Here is a 16,351-nt window from a genome sequence, read left to right on the forward strand (position 1 = left end):
TATGGGTACCTTCTATGAATTTTTACCTGCCAGAAAATGTTTTGGAAGTAATTAAGTTAATATAATGAGGGTAATTTACAGTTGGTTAATTGTTCAATAAACCACATCAACAAATGTTTTTTGTAACCTGGTGTGTGTGAGTGTGTGTGTGTGTGTGTGTGTGAGTGTGTGTTGATGCAGGGACTGAGTGAGGGGAAGGGTGAGGTGAGCCTAGATCAGAATAAGAACCAGAGTGTTGATGAATATATATGTGAATATCATGAGGCAACTTTGGTGACACATTCTATCACGTGTGAGTGCTAACAGATATAACTCATGGCCAACACCACCTCAAGTTCTCAAGATGAGAGGAAATAACGTGTGACCTAAGGTCCTCACATCTTTGACCCCCGCTTTCTTTGCTCTGCCAAGAGCAATACGAAGTGGTCCCTACATCTTGGGGAGAGCCTCAGCCCTCATCCTCAAAAGCTCCCCCTTCATCATGTGTGCAGCAAACTCTTCGACCTCACCTTGTCAGCTGGCATGACCCTCAAGTGGAGGGAAATAATAAGATGAGGAAACAGGTTATTACCTCCCAACACTGGCTGCATATTTTGCTGAGACAAGACTGTGCCCTAATGGGGTTAAGGGAGCATTATTAATGTCAGCAGAAGAATAGGACGTGGAAGTTGTGTTTGGACATGGGCTGAGAAGATGAAGGATAAGGCAACACTCACACACAATCTGGTAGGGCCCTTAACAGGCTCCCCAAAACTTATCCTAATGGAAGCAAAGAGGGGCTGGAGATGGATATATTTTTAAAACTTCTCCAAAGTTGCTCTCCCAAGCAGATTCAGAGAATGAGTCATTTTATGCTCAGTTTCCTCCCAAATTTCGGCATTTGACTTAATCATTAGTTCTTAGATTATGTGGTTTCAGAAAACTAACATTGACCTGCATTGTGCTGGCCCTAAGAGGCTGCCACTCACTTTCACAAAAGGCAGTGATTGCCAGGTACTCTGCTACCTAAACAAACTTGAGAACCACTGGACTAATTGAATCCTGGTTCAAATAGTTATCCCATCACATATCCTCTTTCGTTCTGGCCCAGCCTAGGCCAAGACATGTGTGGAAGGGGCATGTTTACTGCCCACATAGCAATTTCTTTCAATGCTAGAGTGACTCTCAGCCACTGTCTTTCTACACGTGCATGCCTCGTTTTCTTTTTAGACTAGGCCAAAAGAGGAAACTCTGCTTTAAACTTCCTTCAAGTATGGCCAACATAGACTGAGTTTTGGTTGACTTGTTGGTTCATGAATTTAGAATTTCTGTGGGGTGATATAGAACCTAAAGCTGGTGGAGAAAGTAGACTCTTGGAACCAGGATGGACTTTAAAAGATGCCCTGACTTCGAAGACTGAGGGCTGTACAGCCAGAAACTCCACAGCACCTCAGGACAGAGATAGCAAGGCACACAGCTTCTAATCCCGCTCACGCATGAGTCACCTCCACACTGGCTGCTATTCCAGCTCTCCTGGCAGTTCTTCGAGCCTCTTGGCAATTTTCCTTATTTACTCCTTAATTCTTATCTGTACCATTGCCCTGATTTTGACTGTGACCGTTAGATTTTTGCAGAGGAATCCCCAGGGTAGTGTCAAAAAGCATTTGAGACTCTGTAGAACTGACCTATAATTGTTTTTCATTTTCACCAGAACAGGTGAGGTTATGATTGCTCCTCTTAAGGAAGAGACGGACTGCACTTAATATGTTCAGATCTGTCTTTGAGGCTCCCCATGTAGATGAGGGAAACGTGTCCCTCTGCAACTCTCAAAAAGCAAAATTATACGATAAAGAGAGTTGCACAATGAATGGAATTCATCATTGAATTTCTCCAGGAGAAGTTATAATTAAGTTGCAGTTCTCGGGATTGTGATAGAACGGACGAGTGTCCTTGACAGGATGTTCTCCACCAGAATTTGGCTCCCCTCTGTTTTGAGCCCCCCAGACACCAAGTGACAAATGCCATCTTGATGACCCAGGACTATTTGGATCACTCCACGCTGAGGCTAAAAGTAGCTCACGGACCATCTGTAAGTTGTAAGGATATTACATTTCTAAAGAAATAAAGGATACACAAAGCTGATCATTCAGTCAATAGGTCAGTCAGTTCCTTGGTGTCTCAAAGCTTCCTCTACTTGCTATCAATTAATTAAGGTACAGAGTAGCCTAGAGGGAGGAAGCACCCATCATTTTGACAGATAAAACGTATTTTGATGATAAAGCAGGCAGCAATGCACCAACCTGATTGAGCAAATGTCTCAGTATTCCTAGTAGATTTTTTTTTTAAGTCTCACAAATAGTCAAGGCAAAATTTCTTAAGATTAATTTGAATTTGCAGAAATAAATATCCTGTCTGTTTACTTTCTCTTTTACACAAATTTAAAAAGCTGGCCTTGGACTGAAAACAAACTTAGGATCCTCAGGGAATGTGCCGCCTAACTCAAGGAAGGCTTCTGTTTGGGAAACAAGACGCTGGCTTGCCTGGGATCTCCTGAAATACAACCGAGGCAGGAAAGAATTGTGAGTTGTGAGGATCATTGAGGCGTTTCACCCAGGGCTGGAAAGTGTCTGAAACACTACCAGCTGGATTCTCTCTTATCCAATTCCTGCATAGTTCTTTTTTTTTTTTTGGACCATTGTTTTAGAAAGTTCTTCCTCATACTGACCTAAACTCTGCCTCCCTATCACTCTGTCCCTTTGCTTCTCTTCTAAATTTCCTGGGGTCCCTTCTATTTAACAGTCTTTTAGGGACATGCAGACACTGCCTTCTCCCTTTTCCACCCCTCAGCTCTCACCTTCTCTAGGCCAGGCACGCCCAGTCCTCACAACTGTTCCACGTCAGATCTGTCTTCGCTCTCCTGCTCTCCCTTCTTTAGACCAATTGCAATTTGCCTAGAGAAATGTTTTCCCTCAAATAGAAAAAACACAATACTCCAGGTGAGTTGAACACATCCCTTATTCTAAAAACTGGGTATTCAACAACTACAAAGTCTAAATATGAATGTTTAAAAATGGCAGAAAGAGTAGGATTTCACTGATCATTAGACAACTTCAGAATTTTCTTTAAGACCTTAAGATACAATACCAAACAAGTAAAAGTGATAAATTGCAAATGTACATATACAGATGTAGACATGTGTGCACACAGGGTGGTCCACTTGACAGAGGGTCCTTACAAACCACATTAGGTCCAGAAGCTTCCAGAATGCCTTGAGTTCAATTTATGAGTAGGCTTTCTTTAGGAGTCTATAATGCATAAATAACTATTGATTAGCTTCCTAGAGACAGGTTTTTAGTAGAATTCTGAACAAGGACATTAGAGAAATGCCCCCAATGGGGTCATTTTTGTTGACCTGGGACTACATAAAAATGGGAGTATTGAATGCTTAATGTCACATTTTATTGCTTGGTTCAGCTAATTTGTCTTGTGGGAAGCAAATGTTTTTGAAAGCATTCCAGAGCCTTTGTAGTGTTAAAGCTCATTACCTTGGATTTCATATGAGCCAAAAAATATACAACCAACTAAGTGCTCTGAACCTCAGGAAAATTTCATGACTAGACAGAAGCAAAGCTGCGAGTAACATGTCATGCAGAAATAAGGTGAACTGAGCAATTCGCATTCTTATTAATACAATGCAGTATAATAAATTTGGGGGGATTCTTTTGTTATTCTTTTCTTTAAAAGTGCTAAAAATAATTTAATGAATGGATTAAAGACAGTATACCTTCTTTAGAGAAATTATATTACTTTTCTGTTACTCTTTAACCCTCATATGAGTGTGTGAGCTTGGGAAGAAAATGTACATATTTTACCTAGACAGAGTCCTTTTATAGACCAGAATACATTTTTCAGTTATCTACAATACACCTTGTCCTATGCAGGTCTGTTCATGTACATAATTCAGTTCTAACTCTTTTTTTTTTTTTTAATTAATTAATTTATTTTGGGCTGTGTTGGGTCTTCATTTCTGTGCGAGGACTTTTTCTAGTTGTGGCAAGTGGGGGCCACTCTTCATTGCAGTGCTCGGGCCTCTCACTATCGCAACCTCTCTTGTTGCGGAGCACAGGCTCCAGACGCGCAGGCTCAGCAGTTGTGGCTCACGGGCCCAGTTGCTCTGCGGCATGTGGGATCCTCCCAGACCAGGGCTCGAACCCGTGTCCCCTGCATTAGCAGGCAGATTCTCAACCCCTGTGCCACCAGGGAAGCCCCCAGTTCTAACTCTTGAAGCATTGTTTATCCCATTTTACAGATAAGGAAACTGGAGCCCCAATGTATCTATTCTGATTTTCTTTTAATAAGTGATTCACAAGAGCCAGAAGAATTTTACTGAATATTGTTGTTCCATCTAGTCCTCAAGATACCCACAATCTCACCTTATCTACCTATTTAGAACTATTTCCTATGCCTATCTTTAAGTCCTTCTGCTACTAAATCGATGGATCAGGTAACAGTCAACAGTTTGTATGTTCAGAATCCCACAATTTTGCCCCCTCAGAAATATCCTCTCTTATCTGCTCTGTCTGTTGAAATGATCCAACTTCCAGTCATCTGAATGATTCCTTCTACCGGAAATACTCTTAGCTGGCCCGTGGCGTGAGAACCCTCTCTGTGTCCTCTTCACTCCTTCTTCACAAATACTGAGGGGCGAGTCCCACATTTTACTACTAATGGGGCGAAACAAATCAAAGTATACAACAACCAAAAAATTAAATGTTCTTTTTATTCCACAGATAAGCTAAACTATGTATTATATTATAGGACTCTTTACCAAGAGATATAAAGTGTGGTCCAGATTATTCACAAAATTATTCTTATAATTTCCAGTCACTTATTGATCTTAACACATCGTTGGCATGAGCATTCCTTTTATTCAAGTGTCACTAATTAAATAAGGGCCCTGTTTGCAATTTTGACAGGGATATGCTTAGGTTTCCAGTAAATTTTCATTAGATAGACAGTCATTAGGTGGTTCAGTTCAATACGTAGAGAATTTCTCTTAACGTCAATTTTATTATTCATAGTGCTAAATCCTTTATCATCTTTAGGTAAGTTTATGTAATTATATTAAATTATTTTCAGTCCATATATTTCTGTCTACTAACAAATACCTCTACTATGAAGGAGGTCATAAAATCTAAAATCATTTCTTAGAATGGTATATACTTGTAAACTTGACTTTATTATGTTTTGTTCACCGTTATCCCACAGAGATTTGCAAGCTTTCTTTGGTCAAGTTTAATCATACATACAAATTCATTATATTTTTCAAATTTTTGTCATCAAATCACGGTTACCTTTTCATATATTAAACAATTTAATAGCTATTTCTCTTGGAATAATACATTGGTTTTTTTCAGATACTTTATCATCTTTATTTTTGTATCTTTCACTTCTCTTATACAGTTACTTTGTCAGTTTCTCTAAATAATAACAAAGATTCAAATTCTGTAAAGCTAAAGAAAGAATTGAAATTAGGATTCCATTCATTAAACTGCCATTTTCAAACTGTGTAATTTTTCCAATTCAGAATTTTTATTAGAGTGACTATTCAAGGCTTAGTTAAATATCAAAGTCTTTTGCAGCTCTAGCACTATAGGCCACATTTGAGGTTTAAACATTCCTTCAAAAGGCATGATTTCAGTTCTATCCATATCTCTCTGATGTTTATTTGATGCATAATCAATAAGATTTATTGACTTGTATCTTTCTTATGTTTTATCTACATCCAGATAAATGACTTAGATTGTACCAAACTAAGACATCCAGAAATATTCCTCAAACTGTGGATGCCTCTCCAGCCTTTCTCCCTAGCCATGACACCATCTATATAGCCTAACTCTTTGATCTTTAATTTCTTCATTAATGCATGGGGGAAGTACCTTCTCACGTGTATTTGTTATGAGAACTACCTGAAATGCAACTGTATGTAAACACATGACACACATCGAGCTTTTCACAAATTATGCTATAATCATTATTATCTGCGCTACACAGTTATTACTTCTATATGCCTAGCATCTTTGTGCCCTTATTGTAACAATAGAAACACTTTCTTTGGACACCTGCTCCTCTTCTACTCAAACTCTGGGTTTCTGCATATGCTGCCAATCCCATGACCCCATCTCCAAGACACAGCATGAGCACATGGCCCAGATCCAGATAATAATAATGTCCCAGCCTCTGGTGACAGCGACTGACCTGAGAATGGGAATGTGACCCAAGCTACAGCAATCCGAGTTTTCCCCGTGATCCTCTTAAGTGAAGCAAGTAGAGAAAATGCCTTTCCTCCCCGATAAAGGAGCATCATGGACGTGATGACTCTGCCGACCTAGTGGTGACCTTGTCCTCTACACTATCAAGATAACAGAGAGAGTAAAACCGACACCTAAGGACAAATTGCAGAGGCATCATCCTGGAAAGGGTGAGTCCCCTGTTCCAGAGGTTTCCAGTTACTGCAACTCTTCCATTAACTTTATGAGCTTTCATCTGTTCTTACAATGAACATGTGTTCAAGCAAGTTGGAATTCAGTTTTCGTCATTTGTACCCAAGAGCTTTTCTGACGAGCACATCAGTTTGCATAAAGAAAAGCAGTGCTGTCAGCAAAAGCAGCAGAGAAGACTCATTTCAGGTAACCTTGGTGGTGTCAGTGACTTTTAGATGTGGCAATCTCTCTACGACACGAAGAGGAACTACAGAGCCCAGGCTTTCCAAAACATAACAGTGTAGTTGAAAAGGAAGGAGGTAAGATGGAACACAGGTGCAGATCCTTGAAAGAGATACACTCCCCCAGATGCTCGCCTCCAGGCGTCCTGAGGAAGGTTATACAAAACAAGCCACTCGGGGCTTGGAGATAGTGCCTGGCAGAAAGGGTAATCTGTAAGCAGGACATTGCACTGCGCCTTTCCCTGACCTAAGGTGTCACCTGTGTGATGCAGATCTCTGAAGGTGCTTGGTTACAATCAATAAATGTTACTGTCCTTTTAGCTATTTGGTCTTGTACGAGACATCTAAATTTTCTGGGAATCGTCCCCATATCTGCTCAGTTCCAAAGACCAAGCTCTTCCTGGTATTGAATCAGTCCTGTTTGGGGTAAGGGAGGGCTGAGCAGTTAGGCATTTCTGCATCCGTTCGGCTGTAACGTGCCCTCTTGCAGGGGGCAGGCCAAATCTCCTCGAGTCTGGAATTAGAGGAGGCAGATCCCTAGATAGGATCTGGCGTGACTCTTTAGGCTTGAAGTGTCTCCTTTCAGTTGGCTTCAGAAGAGTTCTGACATTTCTCGCAGTTTCCTCCTGGATGTTATTCTCACCATAATTGTCCCCTCACCTGTGTGTGTGTGTGGGGGGGTCTCTCTTGCAAGGGTGTATTTCCTAAATTCCCACACACTGAAATACCCTAAGGCACTCATAGCTCAGGGTGAAAGCTTGGGGTTTCTTGTGTGAATTTTCATGCTACTCTCCATCTCCAAGGAGCAGGGAGCCTCCTATTTGGTCTAGGGTATAACCATGGGATGTTAGAGTGGAATGAGGCTAGAGGCACCATCTTCGGCACAATTTCATCTTACTGCTCTTGGGCATCAAGGGAGTGTGTCCCACACACGGTTAGTGACAGGGCTGAGGCTGATAACCCCAACGTCGTGACGCCAGTTTCTCTCCACGTACCACACACGTACCACCTAAGGACGTCTGAGCTCGGTGGAATTTTGCTCCGCACTGAAGCCCATCCTGAGACTGGGGTAAGGTCTTGGTCATGTAGTGCCTTGTCTATGCTCGAACTGTAGTGAGAGGCTGGGTTTCGTGAGACCCGCATGCCTGAGACCACAGAGTCCTAGCTGGTTGAGGCTGCAGCTGCACAGATTCATGGAGGGCACCGTCTGTGGGAGGCCAGGCCTGCGTGCAGTGCAGTGGGTGTCAGTCTAGAGCCACAGTGTGATTAAAGAGACAGAGCTCCTGCCAGTGTTGAGTTTCTCATCTAAGTCTGGCCTTTGCTCCTTAGACACACTTACATTGAGCACTTTCTATGTACCAGGCCCTGTGCTAAAACTGGGCATACGATACAAGAGAAATGACCCCATCCTCACTAAGCTCCTAGTGACAAAAGGATAAGTTCCATGTAAAACAGGGAATCCCTCCGTGCTGTGGAAACAGAGGCCACGTGCATCTCTCAATTCTTAGGCTTCAGATACTTTAACTCTCATCTTTCTTTGCTGGAGAAATAAGAAAGCACATAGCATCCATTTCTACAAGAACTGATCATGTCTACCAGCCATTTTATTACATTTTAACCTAAAGACTGGGGAGCAGGAGATTCGGGCAACAGGCTTTTTACAGGTGCCAGCGTCCATCTTCCACCTCCAGCAGCCCATGGTGCTTATCCACGGAAAAGTCCTTTTCACACCGAGCTGCCATTGCCAGTTCTCCTGGCTACCTCCTAACCTCCACTGTTAACCCAGGAGAGCATGGATCTTATATTTGTTCTTTTCATTTCCTGGAGCAAACATGGTCCTACACAAAAAAATAAAGGACTCTCAGAATATCTGCGGAACAAAGACAGTTGCCTTTCGTATCTTCTTTAACCTTCCATCAGTCCCTGGACCTCAGTGTACTTAGCAGTAAAATGAGGTCGTTGAGTCTTATGATGTCTACAGTTTGCACTCCACACTGACGTTCAGTGTTTTAATGAGGTACGAGAGATTAGCATGGACCTGGGCATCTGTGCGTGTGTGTGCGTGTACCTGTGTGTGCCAGGGCGAGGGCTCAAGTAATCATCCAGTGCCTTTGAAAACACAGCTTCCAAGGGTTTCAAGGTTAAGGCCAGGGGGTTACTTCTAGATCACGTGCAGAAAGCACCATGGGATAGAACGATACATGAGAAGGTGAGTATGGGGCTTTCAGGCATTCAGAAGGGAGGGACAGAGGAGGGCACTGCAAGGTAGGAAAAACGTCACACCATTGTCAGCACGAGATCATTTGTTCAATCCTCAGCATTTTCGCTGTAGGGAAGAAAGATAGGTTATCGCACATTTTCTTAATGAAAAAGTCTGGATTTTGAGTCCCGAATTTGTCATGTGTTTGCGAAAATTAATTCAGTTTTTGTATGTGCAAAATGGGGGGAAGAATACCTATTTCATAAAATAGTGGGGAGGAATCAGGAAGGATGTTATCAGTAAACCAGCTATTACAGTGCGTGTTACATAGTAAGTACTCAGTAATATTATTGTTGTTGTTGTTGCTATTATGTTCACTGTGGAAATTCTTTTAGAGAACAGTGCTCAAGGCCAAGGCATGCCCTTGGGAACAGGATCCAAGAATGGTGAGTTTGCCTTGTCTCCTCACTAGACCTGGACCCTGAGCTACAGAAACCAGACCTGAGGTCTATAGCCTAAGCCAACCTAGATGTGGAAAGCAAGGTGGTGGCCTTTAACATAAGCACACAAGGAAGCCAGCTCCTGCCACTAACTGCCTGGCCTGGGTCTTTGCTGGCAACTTGTGTGTTCTTGAGGAGAGGGGGCTTATCGCCAACACTGTCGAACCCTTCCCCCTTCTGAAAGCCACACTCCAGCTTCATGTGCCTCCCACACAGAGATCTGGCCCTTGTGCTTTTCATCTTGTGTCTTCTACACATGTGCTCCATTATGTTGCATCTTTTTCTCCTGAGGTTTCTGACTTGGCATCTTAAGCAAAGCCTGGTAAATGGCATTATCTACAAAATTGTCTATGCATGTGTGTGTGTTATGTACATGTTTGTTTCCATGGATGTATGCATGGGATAAAACACTCTTTGATCTGCCTGGGATGGTTCCAGAGCCTTTGCTAGGGCAGGCCAGTGGCTGATTCTGAAAACTTTCTTGTGTCCCTGGTCTCTGGGGCAGGAGGAAGGTTCTTCTACCCGCCCCCCTCCCATCTCTAGATTCAGTATTAGTCACAGTACCCCCTGGAGAAGCAAATTGGATGGAAAGTTAAATCACTTCGCACATGCAGAAGCAGCAGTGCACTAAACACTAACATGAGTGAAATAAATGAATAAAGATATGAAGCATATTATCACGTTTAGACGAAACTGTAGCTGTTACCAGGCATCTAGACCAGAGGTTTTTAAAAGTTGTTATTCTTGAAAAACATGATTGATTTTGGACTTTTTTTTTTAACTTCAGTGTCATAAACCAGACATCCATAATTATATCATTTGTCTTATACAAATGAAAAAGAATAAATTAAAACTGGACATGTTGCAAAAGGACTGTTGACATTATATACAAAGCCTGCTTATTGTCATAAGATACTCTTAACCTTCAAGCCAAAATCTTTCAAAACTATTAGTGTTAAATCTAGCAGCTGTTGTCAGAGTTCTCCTGTTCTCTGTTTTATGCACTGTGCTTTATTTGAAATGTTTGTTATATTTGTGTATATAACTCTCTGTGAGCTGTTCCTTGAAAGCTCCAAGGATTAAACATGAAGGTTGAGCCAGTTCAAAAGGAACAAAGTTAAGAAAATTAAAGAAAACTTGCTAAAATGAATGTTTAAACCATTAAAATATTTAGCAAGGTTTGCCTGGAGCTGTTTCCTTTATGTAAAACATGATGCATTTCTCTTTCATTCTTTCTCCTTTAAAACAAATGAGGTTAAGGAAAACATTCTTCTGCTCTGAAGGTTCTTTTTAAGCATTAGAAATTTAATATCTAAATATTTTATGCAAATATATATTCTCGATTGAGGCAGAACTATCTCAAACATCCTAAGTATTTAGGCTAGTGGATTATGGACTTAGTAGATAGGTGAAGGCGATGCAGAACCTAAGGGATTGTCCTCTTTGAACTTGAATCAGCCTATGACTTTACTAAGTCATTAGGAATTAACTGTATGGTAAGAGAGAATATAGTCTTTCAAAATGCAAAAGAAAAGATGAATTTGCAGGACTCAGTGTAGATTTATCTAGAATTCTGTGTTTATTTATTCAGTCTCTAATGAAGAGTGATTAATTGATATATTTGATTTCACACAAGAACTTATACTGTCCAGCTCTCTTCACCATCCCATGGCATTTGGAGTTTCCTCCCTGTCCCCCCTGTTTAGAAGTGTTAGATTTTTGATTTGTCCAGGCATCCACCCATCCGTCCATCTATCCAGTTAGGGGAAGTGTGGTGTGGTGGAAAGAGCACGAGCTTCCAATCCAACCATTCTGGGTTGGAATAACGTATACTAGCTGTGTGACTTACAAACTTAACTTCTCTGAGCCTTGGTTTCCTCATATGTAAAATATAATAATAGAATGCCCATTTCATTGGGGCGTCATCAGAATTATATAAGATAATATACTTAAAATTTTGTTTAGTTTGTTTGGTTTTTGTTGTTGTTGTTGTTTTGTTTTGTTTTTACTGCCTAGCTCAGTAAATGTTAGGAGAAAATATTCATCAACAAATATTGAGTGGGTGCTTACTGGAATAAGTTACCTCCTCCATCCCCTCAGGTCTATAAGCCTAAGCTAGAATAGGAAGCCTGTGGATTGTATTGTACTTTCGCAAAATCTCCAACCATCTTTGCCTAGGGCAGAGGGTTTCAAACTTTCTTGAATCACAGTACCCTTAGTGACTCAATAATTTTTTCAGGGTATCCCTAAACCAAAAGAAATACCCATTGTCTCCATTTGTTAAGTAAGTAGGTCCAAATAACTTAATATATATTTATGTCCTAACAATTTAGTAGCCATTTGAAAATGTATGTACATATTGTACCGTATAAAACTTAACAGAAAGAAGAAAAAACATTTTATTTCATTTAAAAAGCACAGTTACTCACTAGTGAGGTATGTGTATTTGTTGAGCCCTGTGCAACCTCACAAAACTTGGCATCAGATTGGATGCCACGACTCTCATTTCCTGCTCCACGCTGATTTTCATGCAGTGCTCATTTTTTATCTACAACCACCAAAAACCTAGCTTTGCAAAAATATGACATTATTAAAAGGAATGTGATACAATCTAATGTTGAGGCAGTAGTTCTCATGCTGTGTGACAGATGTCCAGTGTCACTATGCCCCCCTTGACATTAATTTTTTAATTAAAAACCCATGGCACCCCTGTGCATTTGCTGCAGCATGCTAGGGCATGTCAGCACACAGTTTGGGAACTGTGGGCCTAGAATATCCTCAGAAGAGTTTTGTCTTGCTTCTGCAAAGAAATTATCTTGCTTACAGCCCCAAATGTGGATTCCAAGGAAGACACAGGAGCCTGTGAAAAAAATGAAATAGTAAACTCCAGAGTTTCTGTACATTTGCATCTGTCCAATAGTTCAGGGTACAAGTTCCAGCCTCAGCTGTGTGTATTGTGAGCCCTCTGACTAGGGTGCTAAAGACAGAAGTCACATGGAAATATAGGAGCTAAAGAAATAAAGCCACCTACCAACCTGTTTAGCTGTCTGGGTTAGCCATCACTAAGTGGCTTTCCAACAGAAAGGCCAGTCATTCCACTTCCATCTTCAGAATGTTCACATTTATCATCGGTAGCATGAAGAGTCATAGAGTGCCATTTGCGGTCACCAACCAAATATCTACTTGCTCGGTGCCTGGCATTATGTTAACTGTCTAGGTCTAAGTTTCCTGTTTCTAAACCTTACTGGACACATAATCAAGATCATATCTTTTCCATCCCTTCCTCCATTCTGCCCTTCACAGGCCCAGCCCTTAAATTGTGGTTCAGTGTCTTTACAGTGTTATTTCAATTAGCAACTTTCAGAGGTGCCGCAGAGACATGCTCTGGGCTATAGTCTGTTTATTTTCACACAATTGAACGTACTTTTTTTGTATTTCAATTTAGAAACTTCCAGATGCCTGGAACTGTATTATATTCTGTGGCTGTGAGACGAAAAGCCTCTGACATTTTCTTTTGCCCTTAGATGAAGAAAAATATACCACAGTTTCTGTTTAGTTGCTCATTCAGCTAAAGTCTTACCTTCTTTGACAAATACAAGTCCTGGGCTTTATTTTGAGGCTCTGGGACCTTCAAGGCATGAAGAGGTCTCTGGGTAGAGTCAGAGGGAGAGGAGTTGCTGCAACTCTGGGGAAGCTAACTTCTCCTTCAACTCTGACTCTGACCTCTGGCCTCTGAACTGAGCGCAATAGAGGCCAGAAGACGGGGAGTTGCATGCATCTCTATCAGATGACATAGATGCCCTGTCGACTCGCCAAGGAGAAATGAGCTCCTGGCTTCCCAAAGCTTTGACTTTGCCTCTGACTTACCAAGAAGACCAGTCCAGAACTCCTCTTCCTGCTGGCGAATAGCTGCAAAGCCCTCCCCCAACACAAATGTACCAGAATAATTTTCCTGCAATCTCCAAGTTTAAAATGTCTGTTTTATATTTAAAGAATGCATCTTAAATATTGAAAATAAGAGAAATTGTTAGATGTTAAGGGAGAAAACAGAAATCCTACCAAGAATCTTATCGAGGTATCATCTTTCCTTCCTTTTTTTTTTTTTTTTAAGATAAGTTTTTTTAAAAAAAAAAAAAAAAATTGAACTTCCTGCATATATGGCATCCCAGCTCCCAGGTCCATCTGGAGTTCAGTTTAGATCCCTACACTTCCAGGGCCTCCAGGTCCAATGATAACATTGGACCTTATCTTATCCACCCCTTATCTCACTCTTTACCCCTTTCTGCCCACACGAGACCGTCTCCACTCATACTCATGAACAGTCCTGGCCGACTGTGTGAGGGGAGTTGCAATCTCCAGATGGTTTCAGAGCGGGAAGGCCTAATAAAGGTGGTGGAGAGAGTACGAAGGGGCTCAAAACACAGACACCATTTTAGGAGAGGGACAGCGTTTATATTCTCCAGAGCTTTCGTCTCTGAACCAAGTTACAAATACAGGTGAAGGGACAAAAGAGCATTCTACTTTTCTTTCATGTCAGGAAGCTCACTCTACTCCAGAAGCACAGCAAGAATAGATCCCAAATTACCTTTCTCAAAACATTTTTGCAAGACTTATGGTAAGTGGAAATTCCTCCCAGATTTTGGCAATATAGGGTAAGCTTCAGTTCTAGTTTTTGAAGCTGATGGGCGGGGGGGGCGGGGTGAAAGTTACTGGGGATGGCACATCAAACTCACACCTTGGAGACAACGAGAATTCAATGGTATTCGGGGACTGCTAACCAGATGCCGTTTGAAACCTGAATTTCATATAATTCTTTAGTAAGAATTTATCTACTTAAAAGTAGATAATGAGATATACCCCATGCAATTTGATTCATATTTGTAAGGGTCTTAGAATTACTGAGGATGGCACTGAAACTTACAAGTGGGAGAAAGTTAGATTACATGACCTATAGGAAGGATGCAGGCTGCTCTTTAGCCTTTCTTTTACTCACCCATTTTACTCAGTCACTGATTTCTAGATAAGTATTGGGTTAAAAAAATTAATTCAAACTTCTGTTAATTTGTATATGTGATGTGATTTATGCATTTTCACACTTTCCCATCTATATCACCTTGTTATTCTCCTTACAGGTAGGGAGAATGTGATAGCCTCATTTTACAGATGAAATTTGTTGTGAAAGGATTGGAGAGATTAAGTGGATTCTTGTCCCTCCACTTGTTAGTTTATTGATTCATTATCTAGATCATTCATTCATAGATTTAGTCATTCAGATTTTTTTGTAGAGACTATATTTCAGAGCCTGTGCTAGGTTTTGAGAATGAATACGAGCAGTGGTGTGCTAATAAATGTTTAACAAGAAGCTCTGAGTCGGGGGAGGGGGTAATTTGTAGCGTGTGACAATTTTGTGGTATAAATACTCCCACCATGACTGATTTCTAACTACCAGTGTAACATCATTGAACTCAGATGTGGGGAAAGATGTGTATAATTTGCTCTTACAAGCAGTATGGCTGGCTCCAGTACACCACAGGACAACAACTGTCTTAGTCTATTTGGGCTGCTGTAACAAAGTACCACAGACTGGGTGGCTTGTAAACAACAGAAGTTTATTTCTCATAGCTTTGGAGACTGGAAACTCCAAGATTAAGGTGCTGGAAGATTCAATGTCTTGTGAGGGTCCACTCCCTAGTCCGTAGATAGCCATCTTCATGCTGTAACTTCACATGGCAGTAGGGGCAGGGGAAAGGCTGTCTGGGGTCCCATACGAGGGGACTAATTTCATTCATGAGGGCTCCACACACATGACCTAATCATCTCCCAAAGGCCTCACCACCAAATACCATCACCTTGGGCATTAGGATTTAACATACGACTTTGGGGAGGGCACAAACATTTAGTCTATAACAATAAGGTATAGAAGAGAGTTTCTATATTTGAGCTGTTCATAGTATTAGGCAAGGGGCAGAATTGTGAAGAAGTATTTACAACATGAGATTTTATAAATGATGTAATAAAGGTATATACAAGGACCTGTAGGAGTCCTAATTTTCCTAGAATGGTTATCAGACAGACTTAATGGAGAAGATGATGTCTGAATTGAGTCTTGAAGAATGAGTATTAATTCCCCAAGTAGGCAGTGTGAGGTAAGGGCTTCACAGGCTGGGAGAAAGTCATGGGCAAGGGCAAGTGTCCGTGAGCATGGTGTGTGCCAGGAGCTGTGAGTAGTTTGTTGAGACATAAAGTGGATGTGTCCTGAGAGTGTCTCAGGAGATGAGAAGCAACATCACAAAGGAAACTTCGAATCGCGTTAAGAAAGTTGGACTTGCTTTATCTTGAGGGAACTGAAAGAGGGGTTTTATGTACATTTTTGGCTTCACTGAAGTATAATTGACAAATAGGAATTGTGTAAATTGAAGCTATACAGCTTGATGTTTCCATATATGTATCCACTGTGAAATGATCACCACAGTCAAGTTAGTTAACATACCCATCACCTCACAGTTATCCTTTTCTTTCTTGTGTGTGAGTGTGTGTGTGTGTGTGTGTGTGTGTGTGTGTGTGTGTGTGGTAAGAACACATAAGATCTACGCTTTTAGCAAATTTCAAGTATAAAATACAGTATTGTTAATTATAGTCATCACACTGTGCATTAAATCTCCAGAACTTACCTTACATAACTGAAAGTAGGTTTGTTTGTTTGTTTTTTAATACATCACTTTGCCTGCAGGATGGTGAATAGATTTAAAGGTGACGAGGCTTGTGGTGATAAGACAATCAGAGGATGCCATAGGAATTCAGTTGAGAATAAAAAGGGCTAGAAATGAAGAGGAAAGAAGGGTTTGATAATCAAGAAGTAGAATCAGCTGGGCAGACTGGCAGAACAGATACTGGAGCCCAATCCTCTGGGTCCATCCCATTAAGCCCTCCTGTCTCTCAGTGAACCGC

This window comes from Lipotes vexillifer, unplaced genomic scaffold (genome assembly GCF_000442215.2).
Source record: "Lipotes vexillifer unplaced genomic scaffold, Lipotes_vexillifer_v1.1 scaffold1109, whole genome shotgun sequence".
NCBI classification, from domain to species: Eukaryota; Metazoa; Chordata; class Mammalia; order Artiodactyla; family Lipotidae; genus Lipotes; species Lipotes vexillifer.